A 17,910-nucleotide genomic window follows, 5' to 3' on the forward strand; every position below is an offset into this window, starting at 1 on the left:
GAAAAATATAATATAATTAAATTATACTAAAATTATTAACATATTAATTATAATAAATTCTCACAAATTTTGATTTATTTTCGACGGATTTGCATAAACAGTGAAAATTGGCTCGGTAGACACTGCTAGAAGCTCAAAACTGTGAAGCAGTTTTTGAAGCATCAAGGTGAATTAATTTTTCAGCCTAAGACTATCCAAATTATGAATATTAATACATAATATAATTAATTTTAATTTTTATCTAGTTTATTTTGGGTTAAATAATTATTATTAATTATATTATGGAAAGGACGTCTAGTTGTGCTAATACGAAAGACTGATCCAACCGATCAATTGGGCTGCCCAAACCCGTCCAACATTTTGACCCAATTAGCTTAAATTAGGTGATTTATTGACATGCAAATCATTAATTGAAGTCTCCTCGAAATCGCATTCAAACCCATCCATTTATCATGCTGTTGTAGATTTGCCGCTAGTTAAATATAGCAAGTTGAAATCTTCAACTTGTGCATGAGTGGTGGCTGACCAAGGGGAGTGTGTCACTGCTAATTATTTGTTATTTCTAGCAACCACTCCCACCTATAAATACCCCTTTCACCTATTCATTCCACACATCTCTCTCTTTTTCACTCACTTTCTCTCCTTTGTTTCCCATTTTTCCCTTTTACTTTCCTTTGCCAATTTCCCTCTTGGAAAACATCCCTTCAGCCACCTTGGGTAGCAGCATTTAAGTTCTTGCAGAAGCCTTGGTTCAATAGAATGAGTAAAGAAGAAGGAGCAGAGCAAACTAGTCAGACTTTGGAGAAACACTCGATTTGATTCTAGTTTCCTATCATTTAACTTGTCTTCTTGTTGTTATGAACATGTCTATAAATATTTATTATGCTGTTGTTCAAAATTTAATTAACATGGCTTAAATTTAATTCGTGTTAGGTTAATTTCATTTCATCTACTTAAGTTATTAAAATCATGTTTGTGTTGCTATAGGTCTTGGTAAATTGTTTGATTAAGTAAAATCATGATTATGTTACACTTGCTTTATAAATGTAAGGTAACTAATGCATTAATTATTAATCGTATTGAAATTGTAATTAATTGACACAATGCTTTATCAGTGCATGCTTAATCTTCTAAGGTAGTTGAGGGTTAAAATTAGTGACGGTATTAAATAATACATTAGCCTTGCATAACTTGCAAGATTATTGTGATTAAACTATTTCAATGTAGGAATATATTGTTACTTCACTTAATATTTTACTTTCTTATTAAAATTTATTAATTGTTTGAATTGGCATAGTAATATGTTCAAGAGATTAGTTAATTTTGTAAGTCTATATGTGCTATAGTTAACAAATTACCAAGTTGCTGTGAATTTATTTGTAACAACATGAACATTCGTTTTAGTAATATTAAGTTAAGAAATGTAATTGATCTAACACAATTATGTCATATTAATTAAACTTGTTTTGCAGAAATCATGCGTTGGAATTTTTACCTTTTTAAATTTCTTAGTTAAAATCTAGTTTTATTAAACCCTTTTTCAAAACAAATGATTTTCCTTCACCAAAGTGTTTTGAATTACATTTCATAAATATTTTCTTATGCAGTGCCTGTGGGTACGATAAGTCGACATTTACTTGTCACTTTATTACTTGTTACGATTGTGTACACTTACATGTTTCCATCGTTCCAAGTTTTTGGCGCATTTTTCGGGGACTGTTTTAAAAGTAATTATTTGTGAATTTTTTAATTTTCCATTTTGGTTTAGTTTTCAATTCAATTTTAACTTAATTAATTTTTCTGTAATCATTTCAGGTGCTTTTGAGTATTGATTAAATTATCAATTTACTCCCTATAGATCTTGAAATTGAAAGAACTTTTCCTTAATAAAAAAGACAAGCAACTCAAAGAAGGACCTAAGGGATGAACTTTGAAAACCAAAATCAAGGAAACGTAGCAAACCCTCCTCAAAATCTGATCCTTATTGCTGATGATAGGGATAGAGCTCTAAGATAGTATGACGTGCTAGTGTTTCATGATCTTAATCTGGGTATTAGGAGACCCAAAATTGAGGCACAATAGTTTGAGCTGATGCCGGCTATGTTCCAAATGCTTCATAAGTGTAAGATTGTTTATGGTGGTGAGCAATTCTTTCAAGTTAGCCAAAGTACCCGAAGATATACTACTATTAAAGTTGTTCCCATATTCACTGAAGGACAAAGCTCGAACCTAGTTGAACTCGTTGCTACCAATTTCCATTACCACATGTCAAGAGTTAGCAGAAAGATTTCTTGTGAAGTACTTCCCACCTAGCAAGATTGCTATGTTGAGGGACGAGATTACTACCTTCCAACAGTTCGATAATAAGTCCTTGTATGAGGCATGGGAGAGGTTTAAAGAACTATTGCGAAGATGAACTCATCATGGAATCCCTCATTACATCCAATTAGAGACGTTCTATAACAATCTAAATGCTCACACGAGGATGGTAATGGACGCTTCTGCTAATGGTGCTTTCCTTTCTAAGTCTTATAACGAGACTTATGAAATCATTGAGGGGATTGCCAGCAACAATTATCAATGACCAACCAATCGAGCAGTGTTAGGAAAATGAGTTGCTGGAGTACATGAAATGGACGCTATTACTTCATTTGCATCTCAAGTAGCTCAATATCATCAATGCTTAAAAACTTTACTACTAATGGGTTTAATATTTTTACAGGTCAGCCACTGAATCTATTTGAAAATGTAACTTGTGTTTATTGTGGGGAAGGGCATTTGTTCAAAGAATGTCCATTAAACCCAGAATCCGTGTATTGCATGGGTAACCAAAACCAAAACCAAGGAAGGGAAGGATCATAATCCAATTATTATAACCCATCTTGGCGAAACCACCCTAACTTTTCTTGGAGTAACCAAGGGGCTAAAACCAATAACACTTATGCACAACCTAAACCGATCCAGCCACCTATTTTTACCCAACAAGTTCAGAAACCAACTCAAGTTGAACCTTCCAATAGGTTAGAAAACCTATTGAAGACATATAAGGCAAAGAATGACGCCACTTTAAGAAATTTGGAGTATTAAGTGGGTCAACTTGCTACTAAACTTAAGAACCCACTATAAGGTGCTCTGCCTAGTGATATAAAAAATCCAAGAAATCTGGGGAAACAACATTGTAAAGCATTAACATTGAGGAGTAGAAAGACATTAGAACCCAACACTGTCAAAGTTGAAAAGGAGCTAGTTGATGCTCAAGATGTAGTGGAAGTTCAACCAAGTGTTGAAATTCCAATCTCATTAGAACTGTAACCTATGAACTCTAAAAAGGTAACTTTTAAACCAGTCAATTATGATAAACTAACAACTTTATTAGATGCGAAATTGCCATAAAAGATGAACCAACTAGTTCCAGTAAAGAATCCTTCACCATCCTACCCTTAAAAACTTCAGAAGTAGAAGCATGAAGTCCAGTTCAAAAAGTTCCTAGACGTACTCAAGCAACTTCAAATCAACATTTTGTAGGTAGAAGCACTTGAAAAAATGCCGAATTACATCAAATTTATGAGGGATATCCTGTCTAAAAATGAAGACTAGGAGAATTTGAGATGGTAGCCCTGACGAAAGAATGCATTGCATATCTTCAAGACAAACTACCCGCAAAGATGAAGGATTCTAGATGTTTCACCATACCTTGCAACATTGGAGCAACTTATTGTGGTAAGGCATTATGTGATTTGGGTGTAAGTATTAACTTGATGCCCATGTCCATATTCAAGAAGTTGGGGACAGGTGAAGTTAGACCTATTATAGTTACACTTCAATTAGCAGATCAATCTTTAGCACATCTAGAAGGAAAAATCGAGGATGCATTGGTACATGTAAACAAATTTATTTTTCCTGCTGACTTTGTTATTCTAGACTTTGAAACAGATAAAGAGGTGCCAATCATCCTAGGAAGGCCTTCCCTAGTGACTGGAAGGACACATATTGATGTGTAGAAGGGCGAACTTACCATGAGTGTTCAAGACAATCAGTTAACATTTAATGTTTTTAAGTCTATATGATTTTCTGACACAATTGATGATTATTTTGCAGTATCCGAGTTAGAGGAATTAATCATAGAAAAGGAACTCAGTTATGTTGAGGACCTATTGGAGAAAATTTTGAAATTAGACCCTCCAAGTGATGAAGTGGGAGAGGAATACTTAGCTTTGCTAGAAGCTAATCAGAGGGTTTAATCTACGATCCCACTTTGAATCTTTGGAATTAGAAAGTAGAGATTATGCCCAACCAAAAGCGTCAATTGAAGAGCTACCTAAATTAGAATTGAAGGTACTTCTCTCACGTTTAAAATATGTTTATTTAGGTAACGCTTCTACTTTTCCTGTGATTGTTTCAGTAGAATTGACCAAAGAGCAAAAAAAGAAACTTATCCTAGTATTGAAACAATTTAAGAAGGCTATCAGATGGACCATAGCTGATATTCATGGCATTAGCCTGTCATATGCATGCACAAGATCATCCGGGAAGATAGCAAGAAAGGGACGATTGATGGACAACGAAAACTAAACCCCATTGTAACATTCTAAAATAGGAATAATGGTTTTGGGACCACAAATCTGACGTTAAAATAATTATTTCATGATCATTATAAAGTCTAGGATATGAAAATAAGCATGTGTTAAAGTTTTATGAAGAAATTCTACGTATAAGGTGTCCAATTGGAAATTATGGACCAAATTGAATAAATTGCAAAACTTGGGTTCTAGAAGAAATTTGCATGAAATTGCTTTGAATTATAAATTAGAAGGTCTTAAATAGCAATTTTCCCAATTTCTAAGTTTTTGGACAAAAATGGGCATGTATAGAAAATTTTAGAAGTTTTGTAAGGAAGGGCATTTTGGTCATTTGGTAATAAACTTAATAAAAAGGGAAAAAGAAAGCCAAAATCAGCCATCTTCTTCCCTATAGCTGCCAAAATTCCAAGAGCTCCATAAGCTAGGGTTTTCAATATTTCAAGCTCAACAGTAAGTGCTCCCTATCCCCCTTTTTAATGTTCTTTGTAATTTTGAGATCCTCGTAACATGTTCTACCCATTTCTACTCATATCTCAAGCTAGGGTTCATGTTTGGAAATTTACCCATGTATAAGATGCTTGCGTTTTAATGATTTATGGAGGAATATGAGAGTTTAAAGGATGATAAACAACTTTTACTAGGTAGATTTTCATGGAAATGGCCTAAAGGACCATTTTGTAAAAAGTATAAAATACGTGGTAGAAATGTGAAATAGAGGAAAATATGGGATGGTATGAGCTTAGGATACATCCAACTAGGCATGGGTAACCAAGGAATTTCATGCATTTCATTATACGAGCCTAGGGACTAATTTGTAAAAATGTGAAATGTTGGGGGCAAAATGGTCATTTTGCCCGGGGGTAAAATTTAAGTCTGAAATGAATAGTTTGAGGTATTAATAATTTATTTTTATTAATATAGACCCTGAAGAACCAATTCCGGAGGTTGACCGTGGAAAACGAAAGGTTTCAAAATAACCGAAATATGAAACCAAAGCAATTACCAGGTAAGTTTGTGTAACTCAAAGTAAACTTTAAATATACTTAAAAAATGTATATTCTTAAATGTATGTTAATTTACATATTGATTGCATGGCAATCCATGAAATGTGGTAGCGTAAAATGAAAAAGATGACAATAGTATTTGATGCCGAAACAAGGTACGAGGCATTACCGAACTTAAGCAGAACCAAACATGCAGAACCGAGCCACAAAATTTCATTCAAACTAAAATAATCAATTAAAGTCAATTTGTCCCTATTATGGACCTACGAGGCCCAAAACATACATCATTAGCGGTCCGGGACTAAACCGAGAACTCACAAAATTTCTAAGAAAATTTCTAGGTTAAAGCCTCACACGCCCGTGTGGAGGCAATGCACACGCCCGTGTGCTTGCGGACATGCCCATGTCCCACAAAAAATGTGGAATTATAGGATTTATTTTCCAATTTGAACCTACACGGGTTTTCACACGGTCGAGCACACGCCCGTGTCCCTCATACGGCTTGGGACACACCCGTGTGGTAGCCCGTGTAATTTTAGCGAGCATTCTATTTATGACGTCATCATACAAATTTGAGGCACACGGCCAAGCACACACCCATGGCCAGAGGCCATATCCTCCACACGGTTGAGACACACTCGCATAATGGTTTCTTTCACATGGCCAATGTCTCATAATCATATAGCAAAGCATCAAAACATGTTATATTATCAACATGGCCAAATAAGCATATTAAGCATACACATATCAACAAATCATTTAATAACAACAATTAATGTATTTATTTGCATACCTACTTACCTCGGTACAAAATATTAGAAATCGAGCCTAAACCTCATAAACCTTTTTCTTTCCCTGATCAAGGCCCGTATCTCGATTCTCTTGATCAATAATACCAAATTTAGCTCGTTTAATACATACATTACTCAAAACGACCCAAAATTCATACTTGGGTAAAATTACTATTTTACCCCTATACTTTCGTATATTTACAATTTGGTCCCTAGGCTCGGATAATACAATGTATGGTATTTCGTAGTTACCCAAGCCTAGTCGAACATTTTTCATGTACATAAAATCCCACATTTTCCTTCCTTTCACATTTTTCTACCCTTTTCTACAACTTTTACAAAACAGTCCTTAAAGCCCTTTTCATGAAAATCTACTTAGTAAAAGTTATTTACCATCCTTTAAACTCTCATATCCCCTCCATAAATCATCAAAATATAAGCTTCTCATGCATGGGTAAATTTCTAAACATGAACCCTAGCATGAAATATGGGTAGAAAAAGAGAGAGAAAGTTATCGGGATTTAAAAAATACGAAGAACATTAAAAAGGGGCTTGGGAGCACTTACTATAGAGCTTGGAAAGCTTGAAAACCCTAGCTATGGAGAGCCCTAAAATTTCGGCAACAACATGGAGAGAATGAACTGATTTTTGGCTTATTTTTCCTTTTTATTTCATTGATATACCAAATGACCAAAATGCCCCTAATGCCTTTCCTTCAAAATTTTCATTACAAGCCTATTTTTGTCCAAAAACTTAGAAATTGGGTAAATTGCTCATTAAGACCTCCAAATTAATAGTCCAAAGCAATTTCATACAAATTGCTTCTAAAACACAAATTTTGCAACTTATTCAATTTGGTCCCTAATTTCCAATTGAACACCTTATACTTAGAATTTCCTCATGAAACTTTAACACATGCATATATTCATATTCTGAACCTCATATCAATCATAAAAACAATATTTTCACGTTGAATTTGTGGTCTCGAAACCACTATTCTGACTAGGCCCTATTTTGGGATGTTACATTTCTCCCCCTTTAGGGACTTTCGTCCTCGAAAGTCTTACCAATAAATAGGTTAGGATATTGAATTTTCATAGTCTCCTCTAGTTCCCAAGTGGCTTCTTCAACCCCATTTCTATTCCATAATACCTTCACAAGGGCAATACTTTTGTTCCTCAGTTGCTTAACTTCCCTGGCCAAAATCTTAACCGGTTCCTCACAGTAAGTCATGTCCAGTTGAATTTCAACCTCTGTTGGGGTAATCACATGCGAGGGGTCCGATATATATCAACGTAACATGGATAAATGAAACATGTCATGGATCTTTTCCAACTCTGATGGCAGAGCTAAGCGATAGGCAATTGGTCCTATTCTCGCAGTAATCTCATAAGGCCCAATAAAACGAGGACTTGATTTGCCTTTTCTACCGAGTCTTAAAACCTTTCTCCAGGGTGATACCTTCAAGAATACTTTTCCACCCACTTGATACTCAATTTCTTTTCTTTTCAAATCCGCATACGATTTCTTTCTATCCGACGCTGCTTTCAAACAATCTTGAATCACCTCAACTTTATCCTCGGTTTCTTTGATCAAATCAACTTCGAAACTTTTACTTTCCTTAAGCTCTGTCCAATACAAAGGAGTTCGACACTTTTGGTTGTATAATACCTTATTAGGTGCCATCCTTAAATTAGACTGATAACTGTTGTTGTAAGCAAATTCAACCAAAGGTATATAATTTTCCCAACTACATTGAAACTCAAGAACACAACATCTAAGCATATCTTCAAGTGTCTAAATTATTCTCTCGAATTGTCCATCAATTTGTGGGTGGAAAGTAGTACTAAAATTTAGTTTCATTCCCAAAGCCGTTTGCAACTTTTTTCCAAAATTGCAACGTAAATCTAGGATCTCTATCCGAAATAATCGACAATGGCATACCATGAAGTCTAACAACCTCTGAAATGTACAAATCGGCTAACTCATCTAGAGAATAATCTATGTGTACTGGTATAAAATGGGTTGATTTAGTCAATCTATTGACTATCACCCAAATAGCATCTCTCTTTCTTGGAGTTGCTGGCAACCCGATCATGAAATCTAGAGTGATACGATCCCATTTCCACTTAGGGACCACAATAGGCTAGAGTAAATCGGAGGGCACTTGATGTTCAGCTTTAACTTGTTGACAAATCAAACATCTTTTTACAAATTCTGAGATACCTCTTTTCATGCCATTCCACCAATAAACTTTCTTCAAGTCATTGTACATCTTGGTACTTCCCGGATGAACTAACATGCGACTGTTATGTGCCTAGTGTAAATTAGTATGGATCAACTCGGCATTCTTTAGAACACAGATTCTTCCCCGAAATCTCAAGCATCCATCAAAGTTAGTCTGAAAGTCAAGTTCACTCGTTGCTTCACACTGAACTTTCTTGTTTTGTAATTCCTCATTAGATTTTTAAGCTTTACAAATTTGACGGAGAAGAGTTGGCCTAGCTCTCAATTCAGCTAAAATGGAACCATTATCATATAAGGTCATCTGTGTATTCATTGCCCTCAAAGCGAATAGAGACTTCCTACTCAAAGCGTCGGCGACCACGTTCGCCTTTCCCAGATGATAATCAATTATAAGCTCATAATCTTTCAATATTTCCAACCATCTCTGTTGTCTTAAATTCATATCTTTTTGAGTCATCAAATACTTGAGGCTCTTATGATCGGTATAGACATGGCATTTTTCCCCGAACAAATAATGACGCCAAATCTTCAAGGCAAACACTATGGCGGTCAATTCCAAATCATGAGTTGGATAATTCTTCTCATGAAGTTTCAACTATATCAAAGCATATGCTACAACTTTTCCTTCTTGCATAAGCACACATCCTAGTCCATTCAAGGATGCATCGCTGTAGATTACAAATTCTTTCCCTGGTTCCGATTGTACTAGCACTAGCGCCTCTATCCATAGCATTTTCAACTTTTCAAAGCTTTGTTGTCACTTTTCTGTCCACTCAAACTTAACATCCTTTTGTAGCAGTCTCGTCATAGGAGTCGCTATCATAGAAAATCCTTTTACAAACCTTCAATAATAACCGGCTAAGCCCAAAAAGCTCCTAACTTCGGTTAAATTCCTTGGAGGCTTACATTCAACAATGGCAGAAAGTTTACTAGGATCAACTTGAATACTATCACTAGAAACAATGTGGCCTAAGAATCCAACTTCCTGAAGCCAAAACTCACTTTTACTGAACTTGGCATATAATTGCTTATCCCTCAAAGTCTGCAAGACGATCCTCAGATGTTCGACATGTTCTGTCTCATCTTTAGAGTAAATTAAAATGTCATCTATGAACACTACAACAAACTTATCCAAGTATGGATGAAATATTCTATTCATCAAATCCATGACCACAGCTGGAGCATTCGTCCATCCAAATGGCATAACAAGGAATTCGTAGTGACCATACCTTGTTCTAAAAGCAGTCTTAGGTACGTCTGTCTCCTTAGCTCACAGCTGGTAATAACTGGACCTCAAGTCTGTCTTGGAAGACCATGTTGCTCATTTTAGCTGATCGAACAAGTCATCAATTCTTGGCTATGGATATTTGTTCTTAACCGTTACCTCATTAAGTTGTCGGTAATCAATACATAATCTCATGGAACCATCATTCTTCTTTACGAATAACACGGGAGCACCCTAAGGTGAAAAACTGGGTCTCGTAAGGCCTTTGTCAACCATTTCTTGCAATTGTGAGTTTAATTCCCTTAACTCCACCGGAGCCAGCCTATACGGAGCGATAGAGATAGGTGTAGTCCCTGGAATTAACTCAATACCAAATTCAACTTCCCTAACTAGGGGTAAACCTGGCAATTCTTCCGGGAACACATCCACAAACTCACATACAACAGGCACTGATTCGACTTTCAACTCAGATTCCTTTGTATTCAACACATAAGCCAGATATGCTTCATTTCCTTTTCTCATACATTTTTGAGCAGTCATCAAAGAAATTACGATTGGCAAGCCACTAAGTTCATCTTATTCGACTCGAAGGACTTCACCAGTCTCATGTCTCAATTCCATAACTTTCTGTTTACAATCTATTATAGCACCATAAAGTGTCAACCAATCCATACCCAAAATAACATCAAATTCATCAAACGGAAACAACATCAAGTCGGCCGAAAAACAAAAACCCCTAATCATCAAAGGGCATTTCTTACATACTTTATCGACAAAGACATGTTTGCCTAACGGGTTTGACACTCTAATCACAAATTCTGTAGACTCCACGGGAAAATTCAAGTAGATGCCATTTTCATGCATGTATACGAATGTGTAGATCCTGGATCTATCAAAGCAATAACAACAGTGTCATAAAGAGAAAATGTACCAGTGATCACGTCAGGCGACGATGCTTCTTCACGTGCTTGTATGGCATAGACTTAACTGGAGCCCTAGCCTCAGATTGTATTGCCGTCTCTCGTGTCATATTTTTGCTGCCAACTCCAGTACCGGCACTTTTCGTGGGTCTTGCCTTTGAAGCTGAACCACTCTGTCTTGCATTCTGAAATCTCTCGTCCGTCTCGGGACAATCTTTAGTAAAGTGGTCTTGAGAAACACATCTATAACACGTCCCATCATTCCTCCTACATGAGCCCGGATGACGTCTTCCGCAGTATTCACACTTGGGTTAACAAGGTTTAGCGTCTCTTACGCTAGCTACAGATGTAGCCTGAGTCCGGAAACCCAAACTTTTCTTTTTACGATTTCTATGGGAGCGTCCTAGTGATGCATAAGAACGAGAATACACATCTTTAGATTTCTTAGACTGAGTTGGGGTCGATTTGTTTATCATTCTCTTTCGCATATCTCTTGCTTCTGAGTTGGCTTTCTTCTTCTCCCTTGTCAATTCTTCAGCCTTACATGCCCGTTCAACGAGCACAACAAATTCCTTTAGTTCAAGGATGCCCACTAACACCCTGATATCCTCATTAAGTCTGTCTTCAAACCTCCTGCACATCTTAGCCTCAGTGTGCACACACTCTCGGGCATACTTACTAATCCAAATGAACTCTCGCTCATATTCGGTAACCGACATGTGACCCTGCTTAAGTTCAAGAAATTCCTTACGTTTTTGGTCGATAAACCTCTCGCTAATATACTTCTTTTGGAATTCCTCCAGAAAGAAGTCTCAAGTAACTACCTCCTTAGGCATAACCGAAATCAAAGTCTTCCACCAATGGGAGGGATCATCCTTCAACAACGATATAGCACACTTCAAACACTCTTCAGGTGTACAAGACAGTTCATCGAATACTCGAATAGAATTCTCGAGCCAAAACTTGGCTCTCTCAACATCATCCTCAGTGTTAGCTCTAAATTCCTCTACTCCTTGTTTTCGAATCTTATCCACGGGAGTTTTAGAAAATTTCATAAAATCTATACCTCAGGGCATCATGGGTACAGGCTAAGGGTTCGGAGGGGGTGAAGGAGGTTGCGTCTGAGCGGCTGGGTTCTTATGGACCAACTCAGCATACCAATCATTCATCATTTGCAAGAAGGCCTCTCTAGCTTCCCCCCTTGGCTCATGGTTACGGGTCTACTTTCTTCAGGTACCATCCCTTGAGTGGGGCTGGTGCATGCTTTCTACGTCATCTGCTATAGCTCGGTCGGGATCCATTACTATATGAAAAACACAGTTTAATAACGTCAGGAGTCGTCGCACTATCACAATTTACACATGGCAGGTATAGGTAGACACAGACACATGTTATGTAGTCCAAGAACCAACTAAATTGTAGCTCTGATACAATAAATGTAGCACCCTTTACCCGTATCTGATGCCAGAACAGGGTACGAGGCATTACCTAACTTAAGTAGAACCAAACATTCAGAACCGAGCAAAAAAATTTCATTCCAACTAAAACCAATCAATTAAAGTCAATTTGTCCCTATTATGTCATTAGCAGTCCGGGACTAAATCGAGAACTCACAAAATTTCTAAGAAAATTTCTAGGTTAAAGCCTCACACGCCTGTGTGGAGGCAATGCACACGCCCGTGTGCTTGGGGGCACGCCCATGTCCGACAACCGTGTGGAATTATTGGATTTATTTTCCAATTCGAACCTACACGGGTTTTCACACGGCCGAGCACCCTCCCGTGTCCTTGGCCTGCATCCCTCACATGGCCTGGGACACACCCGTGTGGTAGCTTATGTGATTTTAGCGAGCATTTTGTTTATGATGTCATCATACAAATTTGAGGCACACGGCCAAGCACACGCCCATGGCTAAAGGCCATGTCCTTCACACGGTTGAGACACACGGCCGCGTGTCTACCCGTGTGTTTACTACCATGCATGTTAACCTAAAATTCAAGGTACAGGGGACACACAATTGAACGACACGCCCATGGGGCTGACCGTGTGTCAAACACGAACTAGACACATGTCCGTGTGTCTACCCGTATGGATCATTTGGAGGCTACTCTCCAAGCCATTGGTCACCCTTAAACAATCATGCACTTCTATATGTTCAATGGCATATCCCATGATATATTTGGACACATAAACATGCAACATTATAGCATCACTATGACCCCTTTTCATACTAGTCCATTAGTATTCACACAACCTTATCTTTTAGTCATTCCACACCAATTTCATGGTTTACCATATTCTTTATTATCAATCCATTATGAGTGCTAAATCACGTAACCTCATACAAGCAAATAAATAGTCATCCATCAAACCAATATATACACATCTTAGAATGCATGCAAAGGTAAACTTAGGGATACATCCCAATCATTAATATGAGCCAAATCACATGGCCATATACAAAATAATCAATGGCCAAATGAGCCATTACACTTGGCTACTTCAACATGACACATATAAAAATAGACAAGTTTCCTATACATGCCATGACCAAAATAATTAAACCCTTTTATACCCAAAATCCTTGAAGATAGTGTGATCCGAGCTCCGACGTATCCTGATCCTTTGAGCTAGCTTGACGTATCAAATGAGAAGGGAAAAGAGAGGAGGGTAAGTTATAAAGCTTAGTACGTACGTATACAAATAATCAACATTTTTGCAATTACTAATAATCTACGCATAATTACTTATCCATTATGATACTTTTCATCATGTCATATATATATACTTACCTTCCATATTCATATGCACGTGCTTATCCAAATACATATCTTTCCATAATATCATCATATGCTAAGTCCTCATATGATTTTAGTACATACCTGTGCCATCTTGCACACATATGACTTACTTAAATTTTACTTTTGGAATTCATATTATGTTACCCATTGAACACTTGGAATATGATTCGGACACACGGAAGAAATGCACAGAAGTGCCTGAACGTAACCTTGGCTACCTGATAGAAAGTGCACTGAAGTGCCTCATGTCACAGTATCACATGCCGCTCTCAATTGGGCTACTCAAAGAGCTAAGAGTGTATCCGAACACAACTCAAGATACCCAGCACCCAGACCCTAGCATGTATCACATATTAAATGAGCTCATAACACACTTGACTATCCTAGTAACATGTCACTTGTATCCTCAACTATTCCTAAGGTTCAAACGGGATTTTAGACTTCTAGACCTTTACCAAACGTACTTGCATAATGGTTTCTTTCACATGGCCAACGTCTCATAATCATATAGCAAAGAATCAAAACATGTTATATTATCAACATGGCCAAATAAGCATATTAAGCATACACATATCAAATAAATCATTTAATAATAATTAATGTATTTATTTGCATACGTACTTACCTCGGTATAAAATATTAGAAATCGAGCCTAAACCTCGTAAACCTTGTTCTTTCCCTGATCAAAGCCCATATCTCGATTCTCTTGATCTATAATACCAAATTTACCTCGTTTAATATATACATTACTCAAAACGACCCAAAATTCATACTTGGGTAAAATTACTATTTACTCCTATACTTTCATATATTTGCAATTTAGTCCTTAGGCTCGGATAATACAATCTATGGGATTTTTTTGTTACCCAAGCCTAGCCGAACATTTTTCATGTTCATAACAGCCCACATTTTCCTTCCTTTCACATTTTTCTACCCTTTTCTACAACTTTTACAAAATAGTCCTTAAAGCCCTTTTCATGAAAATCTACTTAGTAAAAGTTGTTTACCATCCTTTAAACTCTCATATTCCTCCATAAATCATCAAAACATAAGCGTCTCATGCATGGGTAAATTTCTAAACATGAACCCTAGCATGAAATATGGGTAGAAAAAGAGAGATCAAGTTACCGGGATTTCAAAAACATGAAGAACATTAAAAATGGGGCTTGGGAGCACTTACTATAGAGCTTGTAAAGCTTGAAAACCCTAGCTATGGAGAACCCTAAAATTTCAGCAGCAACATGGAGAGAATGAGCTGATTTTTGGCTTATTTTCCCTTTTTATTTCATTAATATACCAAATGACCAAAATGCCCCTAATGCCTTTCCTTCAAAATTTTCCATACAAGCTCATTTTTGTCCAAAAACTTAGGAATTAGGCAAATTACTCTTTAAGACCTCCTAATTAATAATCCAAAGCAATTTCATACAAATTGCTTCTAAAACACAAATTTTGCAACTTATTCAATTTGGTCCAAAATTTCCAATTGAACACCTTATACTTAGAATTTCCTCATGAAACTTTAACACATGCGTATATTCATATTTTAAACCTCATATCAATTATAAAAATAATATTTTAATGTTAGATTTGTGGTCCCAAAACCACTATTCTGACTAGACCCTATTTTGGGATGTTAGACAAAACCACTATTTCCGACACCATTGAAAAACGGGCTATTACAGTCAACAAATGATTGTTATAAATTGGTCGCTCGAGAACAAGCAACCTGTAGCCACGTTCCATATTTATCAATTCATACAATGCCAATGAGAGGATATCATTTAACTCTTTAATTGAGCTATTAATTCCACTATTTCCAATAAATCCATGCATACGCAAGTCAGGTACCTAACATACTATTGGAAAAAACGAGTTTGAAAAATGCAGTGGAAAATCAATTTAGTAAAAAACCAAAGTTTTAAAAAAATTTCCAAAACGAGATCTTAGTTGTGATATCTAAAGTAATAAACACTTAATCAAAATTGTACCTTTTTTATTCGTCTAGAATGAGCACTTCGACCGAGTAGTCTTCTTCGCTATCCTCAAGCTCACGTCTGCCGAGTGTGGGCTCACTTCGAATAAGGAAATTTTTGACAAAAATTACCAGTGGGGTAATTTTGCAATTTCTGTAAACTTTTGGGTCAAGTTGTAAATCAAAAAAATATCTCTAGAAATTTTCTAGAATAATCTCTTTAGAGAATTTTCTCTCTACAACTTTCTCTTGAATTCAGGTGTGTGTAAATAATGATCCAAGGCTAGGGAGAGTTTAGAGAGTTCAACTATGATTAAATTTAATCACTTTAATATTAAATTAATATAATATTTATTAAGATAAATTTTATATTAAATATAATATTAAATCTTATTAAATTAATAGAATGTTTATCTACAAGATAAACATTAAATTACATTTAAGATAATCACTCTAATATTAAATTAATAAAATATTATTAAGATAAGTATTTAATTTAGTTTAATATTAAACTATTATACTATTATTATTTTTTAAATAATTAATATGAAATCAAATTCTCTGGTAGAGTCCCAGTAGGAGTGTAACTCTTCCACTACTCAACCACTATGTCCGATGATGCAGATGCGACACCCTTACGACACCCCGATTCGATTCAGTCTGGGTTAATGATGACCTGACCGGACTGGTCTAGCCACCTGTTGAACCGTCGGCCCGGTTTCACATACTAGGCCCCGTTCAACCAATTTTTGGGTATTGGTTTCAATTTTGGGCTCTCGAGCCCAATTTACGATCTTAGGTCCAATTTTCAAGTTTAATTATCCATTGGGCCAATTGTCTGACTTGAAAATTAACTCCCAAAAATATCATTTTAATTTTAGTTGATTTGATTAATTTAATTTTACTTAATCAAAATTAATTTTTTTCAAAAATCACTTAGATTTTACAAATTAATTTTTGAAGAAAATTCTTTAATTAAATTCTTTAGTTGAACAATTCTCATGATCACCTAATTTAATTCCATATTGAATAAATTGACTCAATTAAATTATTCTCAAAATTGTAGAATTTTCTTCTGATTCAAATGCAGTTCGATCGAACTTTTGTTGAGCTAATGGAGGGACCAATCTGACATATACAATTAGGCTCTAGTGATTGCAATTATTTCCAGAAGCATCGTTCAGATAATTTTCAATTACTTAATCATAGAGTTAGTCCAGAAGAAGTACCATGATTGAAATTTCCTTATTGTATACTCTTTACAAAAGCAATTCATCCAACTGTTTTGTCTAATGACCTCGTCATGTGTGTGTTACCCTCATATGATATCCTTGATTCCTTTGAGTTAAATTCGTTCATTCAATACAATCCTATTTTATCTAATTGTCACCATTGTGTCTTCTTAATGATTAATATGATCACTGTCAACAAATGACTGTGATAAATTGCTCATTCAAGAATAAGCAACTCGTGGCCACGTTCCATATTTATCAGTCCACACAATGCCAATGAAAGGATATCATTAAGTCTCTAATTGAGCTAAGAATTCCACTGTTGCTACTCAAGCCATGCCATACATAAGTCATGTACCCAACATACCAACTATGGGCTCGATCATCTATAAAGTATAAGCCTCCACTTATATCAACGCACATGAGGCATACGCATGGTTAGTCCCTAATACGAGCCTACGAAGCCCTAAACATACATTGGGAGTGGTTTGAGACTAAACTGATAACTTTGGAAACTTTTTGAACACTTAAGAAATTTTCTCAAAAACAGGGGACACATGCCCGTGTGGCTTGACCGTGTCTCTCACACGGCCACAGACACGCCCGTGTCACAGGCCGTGTGGAAATTCGAAATGGGAGCACATGGCCGTGTTCCAGCCCGTGTTTGACCCCATGTAACTCTCTGACTTGGGTCACACGGCCAACACACATGCCCGTGTGCCCTAAAAACGGCGATACATGCTCGTGTACCAGGCCGTGTATTAGGCCGTGCTAAACTTGTAGGGTATACTGACTTATGCCACACGGCCAAGTCACACGCCCGTGTGTGAGGTCGTGTGGAGTATACTGACTAGATTTTAATTTCAACACCAGGGGACACACGGCCGTGTAAGATACCCGTGTGTCACACACGACTAACACACACCCCCCTGTGGACAAAAATAGGCTATATACCAAGCCATTTTGCCACCCAAATTAGCACACACCTACATCAAACCAATTGATACCAATACAAGGCATAAATAAGCATTCAATCAACTTCAACCAAACAACATTTATTCCATTACAATACCAACAAATACAAGACTCACCATACCACAATATGCAATTCAAATACATACCAAATTATACCCTT

The 17,910-nt window shown here is 36.4% G+C and overlaps 1 non-coding gene across 1 annotated transcript; it reads right to left on the minus strand.

Moving 5' to 3' along the window:
- Positions 1–2,323: 2,323 nt before the first annotated feature.
- Positions 2,324–2,430, minus strand: LOC121227242 (small nucleolar RNA R71). Its single transcript, XR_005924874.1, has one exon. It is a non-coding gene; the product is annotated as a small nucleolar RNA R71 (small nucleolar RNA).
- Positions 2,431–17,910: the final 15,480 nt, after the last annotated feature.

The sequence above is a fragment of the Gossypium hirsutum genome, chromosome A03, assembly GCF_007990345.1.
Source record: "Gossypium hirsutum isolate 1008001.06 chromosome A03, Gossypium_hirsutum_v2.1, whole genome shotgun sequence".
Classification (NCBI taxonomy): Eukaryota; Viridiplantae; Streptophyta; class Magnoliopsida; order Malvales; family Malvaceae; genus Gossypium; species Gossypium hirsutum.